Here is a 20,089-nt window from a genome sequence, read left to right on the forward strand (position 1 = left end):
ATTTAATAAATAACTGCCAAGTACTTAGAACAGGGTAAGGTAGTTAGCAAGCACTGTTTAACTATTTGTTATATAAAAATGAAAGCAAAAATAAAATGTCAGTAATCCTCTATTATATTAATGTGATAATTTAAAGCAAAGAAATTTCATTTTGCTTTAAATTCTGGTGCCTATCGTGTAGATAGAGGTGAACAAGGACCAAAAATATTTTTATTTAAAATCATGAGGTTAATATATCTGAATTTGAACAGCAGCATTCACTCAATTCAGTTATCACTCAACAAGAATACTACTCTATCCTATATATTCACCTTGTCACTCATGTCTCAAATTCTTATATACAAAAAAATTGTACATGACAAGTAAAGTGACTACTGCATCTTCCTATTTCCCACTTGGGGAAGCACTCAGTTTCTGGGAAACACACAAATCCAAAAAGAAAACGACATGAAAGAACTAAAGAGGCTTGCTTTTTATTATCTTCCTTCCAACTCCCCTGGAACAGCCACTTTGGCATATTGCAGTTTATGTTTCCCAGCACCTGTACAGTAGAGTAACTTCCCAAGGAACATGCTGAGATTCCCATAGATCCATATATTTCTGCATCTTTGTTGACAAAGTCAAATTTTCAGTTATTCTTTTCTTTTTTTAATCCTCACCTGAGGACATTTTTCCATTGATTTTTCGAGGAAGTGGGAGGGAAAGACAGAGAGAAACATCCATGTGAGAGAAACACATTGATTGGTTGCCTCCTGCACACGCCAGGGTGCAGGCCAGAAAGGAGCCTGCAACCGAGGTACGTTCCCTTGACCAGAATCAAACCCAGGACCCTTCAGTCTGCAGGCCGATGCTCTATCCACTGAGCCAAATCAGCTAGAGCAAATTTTCAGTTATTCTAATAAATATATTAAGTTTAAAGTCAAAACCTTTTCCTTTGATTTGAATGTTGCATCCTTTCCTACGATCTCTATTAAAAGTTCTTTTTCCCCCCACAATAAAGTATTTTAGGAAATGCTTCCCTAACTATTTATTCAAAGGAAAAAAAATTATTAGTCTTTAGGCTAAATATTATCTAAATGTAGATAAGTTTTAAAGTCAAAACAAGGAGGAAATACAGTCACAATTACCCTCAAAATAACCCAAACCCCACAAATTAACCACAAAGTAGCTAAGTGACATTTTCTCAGTAAGTCCAACACAGGCACTTCTAGCACTGACTAATCCAGTGATCATTTCCTCAGCTAAAACCTGATAATGGAGTCACCTTGTGTGTTTAGGAGTCATGTCGTTGGAAAACATGTACATTTAAATACTAGAGTTACAATCAGGGCAATGAAAGGCTTACATTACACACAACAAGAGTTGCAGCATTCCTGTGGCCCACAGGGGAAACAGCAAACTCACACCTAACACTTACTGACTGTGGAAGAACACACAGAATCACCTGCCCTATTTAAAATTCCTCCCTCTCTCAGCGTTAAGAGTGATCAGATATTATTCTTTGTATCCACGATGATGGAAAGCTTCGTCTCATTGGTTTCCAACATGTTTTTTTAAATAAAATAAAATTAAAAGGAGAAAGAACAGCATTTGGGTCAGTGACAATTCAAGGCTGATCTTAGATTTCACAAAGGAATAATCATAAAAAGAGATTACAAAGTAGAATTTTACATAGATGATATCATCTCTGGTTTACATGCCAGTAAACCTGCTTATTGATGCTTAAAATGGCTGAACATTCCATAATAGAATTACTGCTTTCAGAATATCAGAAATATTTCTTCATTTAGAAACTTAAAGCCTTTTGCTAAACAAGACATACTTTTAATATATCAAAAAATGAAAAGGTGCAATCCCATTTCTTATTGGTTTTCAAATTGTTCTAGGGAGCCCAGAGTTTGGGGTTGAGATGCAAAGGCAACATGGTAGCTGTCTTCAGCTATATGAATGTCTGCCAGTTAGCAGAAGAATTCAGTTTATTGGAACTAGGACCAATGGTTAAAAGTTGCAGGAAGACATACTAGTATATTAATACATGACATACAGTATGATTTTTAACAACTAAACCTGCCAGAATATGAAACAGTCTCTCTATGACCTAAGGAACTGTCTATCCTGAATTTATAAATGGAATAATGGTACATAAAAGCACCTGGCATACAGGAGGTTCTCAAGTGTTTATAAAATCATACCAAGCCTGGGTGATTCCCCATCAGGGCACTGTTACTGAAGATGACTTGAACGAGCTAATTTCTAAGGCCTTTCCAGTTCTAAGTTTTTATTTTTCAGTAAAAATGTTGTTTACTTTAGAATCTTTTTTTAAAAAATATATTTTATTGATTTTTTTACAGAGAGGAAGGGAGAGAGACAGAGAGTTAGAAACATCGATGAGAGAGAATCATCGATCAGCTGCCTCCTGCACATCTCCCACTGGGGATATGCCCGCAACCCAGGCACACGCCCTTGACCAGAATCGAACCTGGGACCTCCCAGTCCGCAGGCCGACGCTCTATCCACTGAGCCAAACCGGTTTCGGCTTACTTTAGAATCTTATACCCCCTCCTCTCTCTTGTAATGTGTTGAAAAATAAGTGTCTCTATTTCTTAATCAGATCAAGTCGGCCAGGTGTAAAGGCAAGCTACAATGTGAGAGATGGTACAACACAGTCTGGGGTTAGCTAAGGGATCTCAGCCAAGTCTCAACAGTAGTTCTAGATCAGACTGCGAGTTGGGAACATAAAGGAAGCCAGTATGCTTTGAAATCAGGATAAAATTTATGATCTCCTAATGTGGTGGTTGTGTTTGCAGGCCTCCTAAAAGACAAGTTGAGATTGCTACCATCCTTTGCTTATTCTGGAGACTGATGACTTAGACTTTATCCTACTGGAAATAAACCAAGATATTAGAAGGTCTCTGAGATATTTTCCAAATTTGAATTTCTGAACATGGCACATCAGAGTGAATTTTCATGTGATAGATATTTAAGGTTCTGTTAAATTAAATAATTGAATTCAATTTCATTTTTCCTTTATATAAATCATAAAGACAGATGAAGTTGTCATGTTGGGAAACATTATGCACTGTACAAATATCACTATTAGTTGAATTAATAATCATTATTATTATCATATTAAGCTGACCATAGTAGTTTTTATATATAGGTCCACCTTGCGGGCGGGGGGTGGGGGGGGGTGATGGGATTCTGAAATAGGCACTTTGTCTTTTTCTATTGAACTTAAAAAACAAACAAACAACAAAAAAACCAAGCATTTGGTTCCAGCTTCTTAATTTAATTTAAATTGTGGTAGCTTGCTAAAAGAAAAAGACGAGCCAGATCTTTTGATTCATTCATTTATGTATTTATTTGTTGGTCAAGTATTAACTAAGCACCAACTATGTTTTGAAGTCACATTACTAGATACAAGGAATACAATTTTGAATAAGGCAGGTGAGTCACTGCCCTCCTGATCATACTCTAGTAGTGAAATCCCATTAGGTTTCTACTGGTGGAAACTTACAGCCTGAAAGGAAATATTCCTGGAAGGTCATTAGGAGAATGATTTGAAGAAAGTGTTCAGCTAGTGACAATACACACATGGCTGCCTACATGTACAGGCAAAAATGCTATCAACATAAGAGTTTGTCCAGCATTTAAATCCAATCTTTCCATTACTTAAAGAATACAAATCACCTAAAGTCAATTCCTGGGGTGGCTGCATGATGAAGTCAGAGCATCAGTTCTCTCAGAACCAGATTGTGAAAATGTTGTGACTACAGTATATTTATTTTTTGTTTTATTCTATTATTTCCTCACACACCATCATGCTTATCCTAATGTCTAGGATAACAGTGGGGCCTCTGTAAATGTTTGCTGAATTGATTTAAATGCTTTCTAATTAGTAAAAATTAAGAATAATCCATTGTTGCAATGTAAGAAAAAGATCAGCTTCTATTAGACCTCTAGCAAGATACTTTGAAACAGGTGTATGTGTACATTATGTGTAAGATGTGAAAAGTTAATTACTCCTCTATACCAGGGGTCAGCAAACTTATTCTGCAAAGGGCTAGAGAATAAATATTTTAGATCATGCAGACCATACAGTCTCTGTCACAACTACCCAGCTCTGCCATTATAGGATGAAGCAGCTATGGACAACACATAAGTGCATCTGGGTTCCAATGAAACTTTATTTACAGAAATGGGAGCAAGCCAGATTTGGCCTGCAGGTGTAGCTTACCAACCTCTGCTGTGTATCACAGAGCTATAGATACTGTACAGGGTTAAAGAAAAATATATGATTTCTCTACAAACTTTTGATGTTTTATCCTATGCATGTTTTATGTTATACATTACATGTATATGTTAAATGGTCCATATACAATTTTGTATGAGTTTTAAAAATTAACATGAGTATTTTCTAGTCATTAAAACCCATCATAAACATTATTTCTAATTACCACATAATATTCCAACATATGGACAACCACAGTTTATTTAACCATCCCCTAATTTCCAAATATTTCTAAATTTTACATTTTATAAAAGCACTTTACACTATGGAAAATGCAAACATGGAAGCATCCATGACCCAAAAAATAAGATATTTTAGAAGACCTAAACCTTCCCATTAAACATGGGATATGAACATGTTTGCCTTTTTTATGTTTCCTCCTAAAATAACAGCAAAAGAATATAAAAGACATAGACTCACAAGGACAAACAAGAGAGGAAATGACAGTAGATGGGAGATGCCAACAGTTTGGAAAGGAGAAAAGAAAATAGATGAGAAGTACCTGTGACTTTCAGAGAAAGTAGACAGTTGAAAAAGCAAGGCACTTTGATCCTAACATTTCCACCTTATTACTATTTCTTATTATTTTTCCATTTCTTGACTCTCTTCAGTAATCTCCACAAGTATATTTTATCATGCTTCTTATAAATTCATGCTAATTCTGCTTCACAATATACTGCTTTGCATCGTGTAAGATACAAATATTGTTCCATTTGTTTTTACATTAGCTAGGATAAGGCTAAGTGGCTATTACAGAAAGACCCAACAAGTACGGTGGCTTAAGAAATATAAACACTAATTTTTGTCATGGAATAGATCTAGGAAAAGCAGTGGTCAGTGAGGCAGCTCAGTCCCACGTAATCATTCAGAACAACAGAATCCAACCCTTGTCCTGCTCAGCCATCCCCAGGTCACCATAGCCGGCTGAGTGGTTGAAGGTGAGTTGCTACCAAGTCAAGGTCCCCGCCAGTGGAAGGGGAAAGAAAGCTGCAGGAGGATGCTCGTCACCTTAAGCCTCAGGAATGTAAACAGCATACATCATTTCTGCTTATATCCCATTGATTAAGACTTAATCACGTACCACAACTAACTCAAAGGGAACTTTGAAAATGTTGTCTAACTTGGCAAGAAGGGGATAATTTTGTAGAAAGCCAGCTGTAGCCACCACTCCTCAGGCATATAGTTATGTTCAGTGTAAACTAACATGCCCCTGTGTGTACCAGTTCCTCTTTCTGACATCGTCCATTGGGGAAGGGCTGAATACTAGGAAAATAGTATAATAACAGATATTTCCGAGTGGCCAAAAGCTACTTTGATCAGCTCTTCATCACAGTCCAATATTCTTCATGATTCTAAGATATATAGTCTTGTTGTGTTGTGTTTAATTTTTTATTTTATTTATTTACTTCCCATCACCATTTATCCCCTTTATGCCCTCTTTCACCTCCAGCCCACCCCTAAAATATATAGTCTTATACACACTATAACTGTTTTCTTGAAATATCCTCAAACATTGCTATTGGATTTTTAAAATATATTTTATTTATGTTTACAGAGAGGAAAGGAAAGGGATAGAGTTAGAAACATTGATGTGAAAGAAACATTAATCAGCTGCCTCCTGCATGCCCACTATTGGGAATCGAGCCCACACCCAAGGTGCATGCCCTTGACGGAATCAAACGCAGGACCCTTCAGTGTGTGGGCCGTTGCTCTCGCCAATGAGCCAAACCAGCTAGAGCGCTATTGGATTTTTATTGACTTCCATGTAAAGGAAATATCAGGAACAAGACATCCTGAATAACTTCCCAATACAAAGCACATATATGATAACAAATATTCTTCTACATGCTTAGCTGAATACACACACACACACACACACACACACACAGTAAGAAGTCCTCATGGATTCAAAACAAAAGTTGGAAACCAGAGTGACAGCAGGTCTGAGAGTATTTGCTACTCTTGGACCATAAGAGTTACACCAGGGATCAGATACACGACTGTGGACCTGCAAAGATGAAGCATTAGACTTGAGAACCCAACATAAAGTTTGGACATCAGCAGAACTACACCCTAAGTGAAAAGTGGACCAGAAAAAAAATCTTTCCGTGAATAAAAAAAAAAGTGAAGTGAATTGTCTATTTCAGCCTGGGCTCTGAGTAGGGGGGAAAAAAGTGCCTGCTGAGAATTTGTAGCTATAGGCTTTCCTCATAGAGATTTGAGACTCAAATTTATACTACTCCTGTCAGGAAATCCCAGACTGAAAATTAATCTAAAGTTGACTTGGCTCACTGGGACACTTGATAAAGCAAATGCAACTTTAATCCAAACCTGACTTAATTCCCATAGATAAAGCCCAGCCAAATAGAGTTTCACAATCCCAAACTGCACTTGAGGAAATGAGTTACCATCAAACTGAATCAGGAGAAACCCCAAATAGCACAATTAGACTCCTATCAACTTTAGATAATTATTATGGATTTACACAAATTATAAAATAAATGTGTTTAATACTAAAGAAATAAATGCATATCAAAAATATGATGGGAAGTGAAAATAGAATCAAACTTAGATTCAGTACATTTTTTAAAGAACCAAATGAATCATAAGGAAATTAAAAATACAAGCATTGATTACAGACACCCTTATTTTGAGTGATGGGATAACTCAAGCATGTGAATAAAAGGCATTATAAATATATGTACATTTATGCCATATTCTGGTTTACATTTGATTGACATTGCCCCATGATTTTGACCTTATTAACCTTTAAAATAATGAAATAATTGGACACAGTAAATCAAGAACCTACTGTGACTTCAGCCTTTTTTTTTCCTTTTTAATACTCTAGGATAATTTTTTTTCTTTTAGAAATGTTTCAAACAAAGCTAATATACAGAACAAACCTATATATATAAAAGCCTAAGCAACCGTCTGATGGTTCGACTGTCCAACTGGTAGCTATGATGTCCAATGACCACCAGGGGGCAGATGCTCAACACAGGAGCTGTCGACCTGCAGTGACTTGGCAGCTGTGGTTCTAGGGTGACACACCCAGAACCAGAGAGGAGGGAGCCCGATTCCAAGGTGCATCACTCGAGATCTGCCTTCTCGCAATCCAGGACCCCTCGGGGGATGTTGGACAGCCGGTTTCGGCCCTATTCCTGCAGCCCAGGCCGAGGGACCCCACTGGTGCATGAATCTGTGCACTGGGCCTCTAGTGTAATTATAATTACCACCATAGATTGACAATGGTGATGGTGGATAGGAATGGGAGAGTAAGGTCAGTCCATGACAGCCCTAAGACCTGACACCATAGGGATCCCTAGAGCCCAATTTGAAAAATTTCTGCTTTGATGCAACTACCATGCTGCCTCAATTGCTTTTTCCCCTTCATATCCTAAAGGTACAATTCCTGAGAGGTTTTATCATAAAAAAGAATTAGCTTTTTAGCAAATGACTAAAAGATTTTAAGCATAGGGTATTTTTGTTTTTATTCCCAAATGTTCAGTCATTTTAATATCATTTGCCTCTAAACTAACACTATTAAATATAGTTAAAGAGGATTCTTTTTCCACGAAAGATGTAGGACTTATTAGAATAATTCATTGTTCCCTAAAGACAGCAATATATATGCAATTGTGGCAAATCACAGAGTTATCATCTTTACTGTGTTTTTTTCTACTGAAGCCTGTTTTGCACAATCAAAATTTAGCAACTTCATTAAATGCATTGCCTGATGCACCTGTTTGGATTCTGGGTATCATTTTCTTTTCTCCAACACATTTTTATTCAAGATGTGCTGAATCTCCCAGAGGCTGTCTGGGGACTTAGAGACATCTGTACCCAGCAGTTTGCTTAAACCAACAAAAAGTATTGAAGCAAAAATCAAACTTTGGTGCATCAATTTAACTATTCCTTTTCAAGTATCCTACATTCAGTATCCATTGAATCATTCACTTATTCATTCACTTAGAATTTTTTTTTTCAGTGCCAGTTCTATACTAGCTGTGAGGGCACAGATTATTCAAGTATTCACTGAGCACCAACTCAGCACTATAAGTACATATAATGCAAAATTGGGACAAAAAAGAGAAGCTTCCAAAAAGTCCATTTTCCAGTAGCAAAAATAAATTTTGGGGGGTTGACCACAAAGGAGCAGCCCAAAGAAATGTGGGGGTGATAAAACTATTGTGCAAACAATTGTGATGGCATACACATTACTCTTTTCACTTGTCAAAGCTTACAGACTATACACCACAAGATGGGTTTTACTGTACAATTTTTTAAATAATTAAGACACGAGCAGATCCAAAGTGAATGTAAATTATGACAAAATAACCCAATATTACAACAAACAAATCACATAATCACACTAAAGGGTGGAGAATAAAGAGACTGACCTAAGAAACTCTAGAAATTTTTGTTTTGACTTAATTTGGTAAGATAAAGCCAAAAATGACTGTATAAAAACATTGTACTTCTATACTCTAGTTGATTTTTTTCTCCCACAGAGATATGGATTACTGATCCTAAAATTACTTTACATGAATGATAGGACTGAACAAGTAAATAAATGTCTTGCAGCCTTAGGAGTTATGTTTCTCACTATCAGAGAAAGAGGTTATAAATAAATAGGAAGGCTAGAATGATCTCTGATTTTTTCAATATGAACTCATCAGTACACTGATAGCATCCTATGAGTATGATTTCATGCTTCTTTTTATAAAATATAGAGAGATAAAGAGAAAAACTAAATATAAATGTGTGCATGCACAGGTGACTACATATATGTTACATATATATACACACACATACAGGGTGAGGCAAAAAGAGGTTTATAGTTGTTCTTATAGAAAATAATATAATAATAAATAATACTACAAGAATAAACTGTTTCACATACAACTATAAACCTACTTTTGCCCCACCCTGTATATCTAGACAAATAGATAGATAGATTGAAAGTTTGATAGCTAGAAATATAGGTTTGATTTCCTAGCTCTGCTGAGAAGGCCTAGGAACAGTGACACCACAGTAGGAATTAGCACACGAAGTATCCAGATCTTGGTTTCTAAGTACCATTCTCTAATAAAAAGAAGCAAGGCCCCGGCTGGATGCTCAATGGGTTGGAGCGTCGTCCCAGTCATTAAAAGGTAGCAGGTTTGACTCCTGGTAAGGTACATACCTAGATTGTGGGTCTGATCCTGGTTGGGATGTGTATGGGAGGCAACTTGTTGATGTTCCTCTCTCTATATCTCTCCCGTCCTCTCTCTCTTAAAATCAATAAACTTTTCCTCAGGTGAGGGGTGGGGGATTTGGTGGTGGGGAGCAAGGATCTTTGGAAAAGTGGTTGATTCCAAGGCTGGGTCAGATAAAATACAAGATAAGCCTGGAGTATCTGGTGGTGCCAAAAATTAAAAAAAAATTAATGGAGGTATACGGAAAATATACAACAGCCAACCTGAAAGTATCCCAAATGGTCAAATCTGGAACAAGTTCAGCAACAATATAAATAACAATAACACTCTCTTATAATCTAAATAATAAAATAAGTACCCTTGATTTAAGATATTTATTTACCTAAGTATTTATTTATAAACAAAGGGAGCAAAGGACAATACTTCTTTACTTAGTTATTTCCAATTAATAAACATACAATGGATAAGGGAAATAGAAAATAACCATTAGCACATAACAATAACAATTGCTATAGGGGCAAGATCCACAGATGAATGCTAAAATTAGTGGGTAAATGTTAAGGAAAAACAGGATATTTTCATAATTTCAATATAATCATGAAAAAAAGGTGAGACAAACCCACATTGAAGCACAATCTCTGAAATACCTGACTAGTATTCTTCCAAAGTCTCAAGGTCATGAGAGTCACAGGAAAACTGAAGAAGTGCCACAGATTAGAGGAAACACTAAGGTGATATGACACTTAAATACGATGGGGAAATCCTGCATTGGATCCTGGAAGAAAAAGGACCCTAATGAAAAAAACTAGTAAAACCCAAACAAAGTCCTCTTATTTAGTGAATAATATTACACAAACGTTAACTTTGCATTTGCCTGTTGTGCTCTAGTATGTAAGATTTTGACATTAAGGGAAAATGGGTAAAGGAAATAAGGAACCTTTTTATACTACTTTTGCAACTCTTCCAAAAGTCTAAAGTTATCTCAAAATAAAAAAATTAAAAACATAGACCCATAATTAATTTCTTTTAGTAGTAGATACTACTAAAGTAGGTTAGAGTATATCTACAGCTCCATAGACACTAAATTCAAACTGGTAGAGTTTTAATATATGTTTACCTATATCTATTCAGACTGTCAAATACATCATTAGAAATTTGGATGAGCTTGCCAAGTTGGCTGGGTCGATGTTAAATCTCCATTTGTGCATTACATTATATAGACACTGATCAAAATAGGTAGTAATTTTACTAGTGTTTACTGCACTTGGCATTGAATCAGGAAGATGTACCTTAAAAATTCTTATTCCAGTCAAGCCCAAGAAATATAAACTAAAGGAAAACAAAACAAAATAAACCATGAGCACATCAAGTGTGACAGGCACTGCACTTGGGACAGGATAAAGTAGGAGGCAAACAGACCTGTTCCCTGCCCTAATGTGGTTTATATGCTACCACTGAGATTATTCAGTTCTTTGGAGTTCTTTTAAATCTTTCCAGATAATTATCAAAAAGTCTATAATCACACACAAACTCCTAAAGGGCAAGAATTCTATATTCTCCTTCCTTTAAACCCAATGGGATACATTATGTATACAACTTAAGTCCTCAATAGATGCTCTTGCCAGGCTGACCCAGATCCAAGAGGCACTTTGTAAAGGCAGTTTTGTTTAAGCCTATGAGAACTCATGCAAGTAGGTAAAAGACAGCTCTTGAAAAATGTTCTCCACATTACAGATTGTAGCAAATTGTTTAAGTTGGTGATCCAGCTTACCTTTCACCATGTTAACTAGAAGACCAGCCACAGAATTGTCAGAAACAAATTATCTACTTCTGCTCAGCAATAATGGAAGATTCTCTCTCCTCTTTGGTGATTCCAATTGTCAGATATGGCTAAAAGTGATTGAGTAAAAACCTGCACAAACTGATTCATCTACTAGCACAACTGAGATCTGTGATTTGAAAAGTAAGAATAAATTGAAAACTCTGTTCTGGTATGGAAATTATTTCTAAGGTATTTCAGGTCACTCCCTACCAAATGTTTCCTTTTACTGCATTCAAGAATGGTATTATTTTCTGACTTGGCTTTTTCCTAATATCATGAAATATGTACAATGGAACTAACTCTCGATTTATGGAAATAAGGAATGTTTGAGTAAATGAGGACCCAGGAGAGTAATCAAGATGGTCAGAGAGCTTAAAATCTTGTCTTATAAGGAACAGTTAAGGGATCAGTTATGCATAGTCTCCAGACCCAGGGAAGATTAGATAACAGTCTTCAAGTATTATGTTTGCCATGTGGAAATGGAATTAGACTTGCTCTGTACTATGTAATTCAGAAAAGTAAATCAAGGATGTGTAAGTGAAAATAGGAGCAGTTAGTTGAACAATTAGAAGTAGGTTTAGCTATATATAATATTAAACCCAAAATATAACCAACCTTAGAGAAGAGAGAATTTTGTTTCTCTCAAGTAAATGAAATCTGGAAATAAACAGTTCAGGCTTTTGAAAGATTCCACAATCAGAGACCCAGGCTCTTGATATCCTCAACATATACTTATCTCATGATCTAAGACAGTTGCTCAAGTCTGAGCCATCATATCTATATTCCAGTTAGCAGAAAAAATAAAAAAGAGTATAAGAAAAGTATTACACCCCCTCTATTTAAAAACATATCCTGGGATACGCATAAATTCTGTTTATATTCCATTAGCCAGAACTAAAAGTAATATGTCTGCAGTCTGCTGCAAGGGAGCCTGGGAAATACACCATTAGTCCAGGTAGCCTCGCATCTGGCTAATAATCAGAAAGTTCTACCACATGGTCTCTGCCACGTGAACACCAAATCAATATAAGAAAATGTTTTCCAACTGATAAATAGCTCCAGAATGGCAGGGCTTCTGAGGGAGTTAAAAGTTTCCCATCATTAGAGCTATTCTCAGCAAAAGTTAGATGATCAGTTGCCAGCTCAGCAATGCCAAACTATAATCTAAGCATCTTTACAGGTTTGGGCTAAGTCACTTCCAAGATTCTAGTAAACCATAAGGCATTAAATTACAGATAAAACAGGACTACAAACCACTGAATAAACCATTGGATTTATATTCATTCCACAGCCCAGATTTTACAGCAATGTACATATCAACAATCATGCCAACAAATTTTAGTCTTCCCCACTTGCCTTAGTTTGCTATGGCTGCCATATCAAAATAGACTTGGTGGAGTAAACAAAAATGTATTTCCCCACAGTTCTGGAAGCTGGATGTCCAAGTGTTGGCAAGTCTGCTTTCTCTGGAGACCTCTCTCCTCGGCTTGTGGACACACACCTTCCCACTGTGTCCTCACATGAGCTTTCCTCGGTGCATGTGCACCTCTGGTATCTCTTCCTCTATGGATAAGGACACCAATCATATTGTATTTGGGTCCCATCCTTATGACCTCATTTAATCTTAATTACCTCATTGAAGGCCCTATCTCCAAATACAGTCACATTCTAAGAGACTAGGGGTTAGGGCTTCAACATGTGAATTTGTTATGAACACAATTTAGTGCATATACTCTTCCTTCTTCTCCTACCTGCTCTGTTATCAAAAAGCCAATGGACACTAAAATAGGTAGCAGGAAGTAAGAGTGAGATGAAAAAACTAAAAAGTTTTAAAATCATAATGGTTAATCAACATTTAACTGTATTGATATTGATTGTATAATAAAAATAAAAAGGCAATCCCCAAAAAGTAGTGGTAGTGGTTGGGAGTAGTAAGGGTCAGATTCTTTCCAAACTCAACTGTACAATATTTTTTCTCCAAATATATATCTATTCGACATCTATTTCTAAACATGGAATATCAGAACCTAACCAATATGCCTAGCTTAGGGGGATATTTAGAAAATGTATTACCTTCATTGTGTACTTTTTTCCAAAAACTAAATTTTTATTTAGCTAAGCAATTATAATATAAATGTAACAAAATGATACATGGGAGTTTTTTTTTTCCTTTCTTTATTGATTAAGGTATTACATATGTGTCTTTATTCCGCCCCCTCCCCCTCCCCCACTGCTCCCTACATGGGAGTTTTTTTAACTTCATAAACACACTTGAATTTCATGACTCAGTCCTTTGCAACAGTGAACCAAGCTTAGCCACTCAATTTTTGTGCAAACTTTCCTAATTAGGAACAATATACTACTATCATTTACATACTTTATGAATCCTTTATTTAACAAGTATTTACTGAATGATGATCATGTGCCAGAAACTGTGGGTACAACAGTGAATGAGACCTTCAGAGTTTCTTACTAGTACATTCCCTGCTCTCAGAAAGCAGAGAGATGAGCAGACAAGTAGATAAGCAGTTACTGCCCTGGGTGAGAAGGGATCCTGGGGGTCTGCAGTGGGGCCGCCCTGAGGCCAGGGGAGGGTCCTGACTGGGCAGTGGTCAGACAGGCAAGAAAAGCAGAGTGAAGGTCTCAGCCTGCTGCTGTTCTACATGCCTTTTTATTTGGAAAATGTTCAAAACTAAAATTTCGTTTTAAAAAAGTATAATAAATACTTTTTCACCTAAGTTCACTAATTGCTATCAGCTTGCTGCTTTTGCTTGGTCTGTCTCTCTCACCAAAGTGCACACACACACACACACTTGTTTATTATTAAATTTATTGGAGTGACATTGGTTAATATGATCATATACATTTCAGGTGTGAGCTTCTATGTTACAGGATCTATATATTGCACTGAACACACACATTTTGAAATGTGAAAATCAAGTGCATTATCACGAACCATCTTGAAAACTAGTCACATGTATCATGCTTTCTTACCCCTAAATACTTCAACACTCCTATAAAATTTATCACAGCCAAGACTTTTAAAATTAAATCAACAGTGTCATCTAATATAGAGCCCATATTTAAATATACCAAATTATCCTCACAATGTCCTTTTTTCCCTTCTCCCTTTTATCCAGATCCCATCAAGGTTCATCCCAGTAGCTTGTCAGTGAGCTGGCAGGAAGCAGGGCCAATCCTTCTCTTCAAAAAGAAAAACCATACCCAACTTCACTTTCCAAGGGACCAGAGTTCTGAAATCTTCGGGTGTAGGAACCTGGTGTTCTCATCACTCCCCTAAACACAGCTAGCACTGATGCTCAGACTCCTCGGCACCTGAGCCAAAAATACTTACTTCCCAGTCCCCTAATCACCACTTCAGGGGCCACTCTCACATTCTCATAAGAAGTGATAACCTGAGAAGGGCAGGGTCTATCTCTAAGTACACAAACAGGATTCTATCAACTGTGCTCTGGCTCAAACACACCCTCCACAGGATACAAGAAACTCAAGGAACTATACATTTGATGATCCAGGATTTCTAGCCTGGGCTAATATTGAGCTAATGTTGTCAAAGTGAGTAGGCAATATTAGCCCAGGCACTTCTGCATGAAACACCCCCACAAGGCATGTAAAGCAATTGCAGGGGGGTTCCCTGTTCATCTTTGTATTGAGACTAGAGCAGAGCCTGAAATATAGGGGATCCTCACTTGATGTTTGCTGAACAAGCAAATTACAAATGAAAGCTTACCTGTTTTTCATCTTCCAAATGACTCTACAGAGTGTTGCTGCCTGCCAATAACAACAGTGTGCATTCATAGGTATTTATAAATTTGCATCATATTGCAAACGTGCAGCTTTAACACCAGTGAATGTCCTCTATCCCAGCTTGCAGGGAATAAAATGCCAGTGTGTTTTCACTGCCTCCCTACATATGCTGGTAGTAAAATATTCACAACTTAAAGAGTTATGCAGTGTGTTTTCAACAGCAGCTTTTGAAAGCCACTTTTTCCATTAAAACTGTCAGTTTTGTAATACAGCCATGATTTCAAAGCAAAGGAGCATTATGGCACAAATCAAAGATAGATTACATATTTTATGTTTACATATTCTAGGACCTTCGTGATGTAAAGTTGTTGGATTTTTTTTAGGCTTTATGTAAGTCTCATCCATTTTGGAATTGGAATGCATCACCTTTATTATGAACTAAATAAAACCAGTGTATAATATATGTAGTATCACTAGGTATTATGCCTACACTATTCACTAGCAACTGTAAGGGAAATGAGTGGCAGTGAGAACTGAAGAAAGACATTCCCTGTCACTTTAATTTTTGCTTATTAAACGCCTGTATGTCTTCTATTTTCCTTATGTTCTGGCAAGATATGCAGATATCTCCAAAATGTCTATGATTATAACTAACTGATGGTCAGATAATAAAGCTAACAAATAAGCTTACAACCAAGGGAACTTAAAAGTGAGAGGAAGCTCTGATATTTTTTTAGCAGGAGAAAATATGTTAATATCTCTGATAATTAGTTGCAATAAGAAACTATTACTGGGTTTGTAGTACGAAGGAAAATTGCTTGGCAATAAGACAGGCTGTATCTTAATCACAGATTGCAATGCATACTTGGGCATGCTCAGTTTGAAGGGGAAAAAAGAAAAGAAACGAAATCTCTTAACAGTATTTGCCCATAAGTGGTGAGATTCTTCAACAACACATGAAAGTGACAAGATGATAGCATGTTTAAATACGGTTAGATAATATGCTTCAGAGATTTCTATCTTTAGCAATATGGTGGCAAACAAGGGCTGTATAAATTAAACTATACTGGAACAGCTTTGTAGCCTTAGATTCAAAATTTGATGGGAACTATTTTATTTAAGCATTTCTCTGGTCACCAAGACTCCATAAGGGAAAAAAATCAACTGAAAGAAAATAAAAGCAATGTGGCATCATGATTAATAATGGGGGCTCTGGCCCAGCCAGTGTGGCTCAGTGGTTGAGAGTCAACCAATGAACCAAGAGGTCACCAGATTGATTCCTGGTGGAGGCACATGCCTGGGTTGTGGGCTAAATCCCCAGTAGGAGGTGTGCAGAAGGCAGCAGATTGATGTTTCTCTCTCATCAATGTTTCTATCTCTCCATCCCTCTCCCTTTCTCTCTCTCTAAAATCAGTAAAAACATTTTTTAATGTGGGCTCTGGAACAAGTTGATGGTTGCTAGATGGAAGGGGGGTAGTGAAAATGGATGAAAAGGGGAAGGGATTAAAATGTACAAATTGTCACATATAAAAATAGTTATGAGGATGTAAAGTACAGCACAGGGAATATAGTCAATAATACTATGATAATAATTATATGGTGTCAAATGGGTACTAGATTTATTAAGGTGATCACTTCACACGTTCTGTGAATGTCTAATCATTATGTTGTACATCTGAAACTGATATAATATTGTATGTCAACTTTAATTTTAATTGGAGAAAAAAAAATGTGGGCTCTGGAACAGCCCGGGTTTATATCCTGGCTCTGCCATTTACTAGCTTCTTAAAAAGCCACTTGGTGCCTTGCTTTCCGGTTCACAAAGTGCAAGTAGCACTTAGTCTGACTAACCCAGTGCCATTCCTAACCCCTTTGTCCTTTACCCATAGAAGGTGAAAGAGCCAACAACTTGCTTACCCAGACTTCCAGACAGAATATGGTATCGTTCTGGCTGGAGAGAGAGAATGAATAGTCTGGTGGCAGTTACTAGTGTAGCAGCCTTTGCTGACTGTGGTAGCTGGCTCTACCCATTCTTCTATCTTTTTGCTTTGAACACAGAGATGTCTGAAATTGTGGCAATCATTTTGCGACTTGAGGGAATGGTATGGAGAATCCCAGAGACACTGGTCCTGACATCATTGAGCCACAGAATAATCATCCATAACTGCTGGCCACCCAACTTCTATTTATAGATGATAAATAAATACCCATTTCAACTTATTGTAAGCAGAGCTCTCAGTTCCTTGCAGCTACAAGCATTTCTAACTGCTACAATGGAAGTGATCATAATACCTGTTCTATGGAGTTGTTTGTAGAGATTAAATAATTCACATAAAGCACTTAGCACAAGGCCAGCATAGAGGGATAACTGAGTCCCTTTTTGAATGACAGAGATCCTGGTGCTCTGATATTCTGCACTACAAGTATGTACAAGACTACGCTTAGGTTCTTGCTATCATTGCAGGCAGAGGAAATAGAAGACCACAGCAGCTCAGCAGCAGAGGAGGAAGAATTGCTGATGAAAACCTGCACTGGTTCTGCCCACACAGGCACAGAGTGGCAGCTCCCATCTCCAATGCCCTGTACTGGTCTTTGCCATTGACTGGCAGAATACTAGATATAGGTTCATTCCAAATGCTTACATTCACTCGAGTCAATAATGTGCCGTGTGAAATAAACAATATTAGGTAATTCCCCAATATCCAGTGGGCCTTTCTGAAGGAGAATAGACCTATTTCCTATCTTCTGGGCAAACAGTATACAATTCAAGGCTCTGTGCCATACTGGCCATTAGACAGAGCTATCCCAGGCTGCTGGCAGCACAACCATAACAAACACAGTGCCCCTTTCTCCTTCCTTCTTATTCATGGTGGTGTAAGGATGAATAGTTAGCTTTAACTTTGAGCTTCCTGGCATTGGTCCATTTGTATCACCACCCTGGCGTTATTTAAACACAGTGTGCTTCATATTTATGAGCTTACAAAATTTCTGGTCTCCTGCTTCTGCCATTCTTAAGAACCATCAAGGGAAAAGGGTGTGACCATAAAGGCTAGTGTGTAACAAACCTCATTTGAATGCAGGCAGTGTATTGGGAATCTTAATTCTATTAGAGCATGGACAATGAATGTATTTGTGTTAGTTACTTTCCCACTTTGAGGTTAAACAAACCAGTGAATGGGACTCCGGGTGGCACAGAATGAGATACTGCATTGGATGACGCAAGCAGACAAATGCCAGGAGCATTTCTAAAAGCAAGTCTCTTTCCTGCCTTCCCATGACTTTTCAGCAATTTAGATTCTGTAAGTGGAAATGAATAGCTCCAGCCCTCCAATATCTTCATTCAGCAGTTTGGTTCTGAGGGTCATGTGATACATTTATCTCTATGGCTGTTTCTAAGAAAATGTACCCCATTCAAAAAGAGTCTAAATTAACTCTAGTAAATGTGTGCTGTCTACTCTTAAATTGATATTCTTTCCTGAATAAAGTTCTACTTTGCAATAATTTCCAGACTGAATAACTTGTTGCAAACCTCCTACTAATGCCACCGTACAACTTGTTTCCTACCAATGTCATTAACTGAAAATAGTTGTGTTTAAAACAACACACACACACACATACCCCATACCTTTAATGATGGTGTAAGTTCCAAAACAGGTCCTCCTTCATTGCAGCACCCATATGTCACTAATAAGCATCACTTATTTGAGGGGGAGCAGGGGTAGGCGGCCATAAGCTGCCTCTAGAGACTACCACCTGCCCAAAACTTTCACTTCACACACATTTACTGAACATGCCTGGAACCCAGCACTATTTTTAAGTAAAACTGAGGGCATATGGAGTCAACTTGCTTTTCAGAAGATTAATCTCTTCAGGTAGAGGACCTGGTATAGGATATGGGCACTAGAAATTTGGGTGTCATCCTTTTACCTCGCTCTACCACTCTGTTACCAGTATCCTGCATTGTGGGCCTGAAGCTGTGTTGACCATGGTAAGAATCATTTGACACATATCAGAAAAGCAATAAGAATGAACCCGACCAAGTCAGGCAGGTTTTGACTGATCAGATTGAATACATACAAGAGCAATAAGAATAAAGAAGTTAAACATTATGACATGGTGCAATAAGATTCTAGGTATGTCAGGTTTTTCACAGGCCCTCAAGTCCAGCATGACTTCTTCAAGCACATCAACTTTCGCATTATGGGGGTGCCAGAAGAAGAGAGAGAGCAAGATAGTGAAAAATCTATTTGAAGAAATAATGACAGAAAACTTCCCCTACCTGGTGAAGGAAATAGACTTACAAGTCCAGGAAGCACAGAGAACCCCAAACAAGAGGAACCCAATGAGGACCACACCAAGACATCATAATTAAAATGCCAAGGGCAAAAGACAAAGAGCGAACCTTAAAAGCAGCAAGAGAAAAACAGTTAGTTACCTACAAGGGAGTGCCCATATGACTGTCAGCTGATTTCTCAACAGAAACTATGCAGGCTAGAAGGGAGTGGCAAGAAATATTCCAAGTAATGATTAGCAAGAACCTGCAACCAAGATTACTCTACCCAGCAAAGCTATCATTTAGAATTGAAGGTCACATAAAGAGCTTCACAGACAAGAAAAAGCTAAAGGAGTTCATCAGCACCAAACCAGTATTATATGAAATGCTGAAAGGTATTCTTTAAGAGGAGGAGGAGGAGGAGGAGGAGGAGGAGGAGGAGGAGGAGGAGGAGGAGGAAGAAGAAGAAGAAGAAGAAGAAGAAGAAGAAGAAGAAGAAGGGGAGGAGGAGGAGGAGGAGGAGGGGGAAGGGGGAGAAGAAGGAGGCAGTGGTAAAGGTAAAGATAAAAAATATGAACAACAAAGTGGCAACAAATACATATCTATCAACAATTGAATCTAAAAATCAAGTGAATAAAAAATCTGATGAACAGAATAAACTGGTGAATGGAATAGAATCAGGGGCATGGAAATGGAACAGACTGAAGATTCTCAGAAGGAAGGGGGTGTAGGAG

The sequence above is a fragment of the Myotis nattereri genome (assembly GCF_964212035.1).
Source record: "Myotis nattereri genome assembly, chromosome: 4".
Classification (NCBI taxonomy): Eukaryota; Metazoa; Chordata; class Mammalia; order Chiroptera; family Vespertilionidae; genus Myotis; species Myotis nattereri.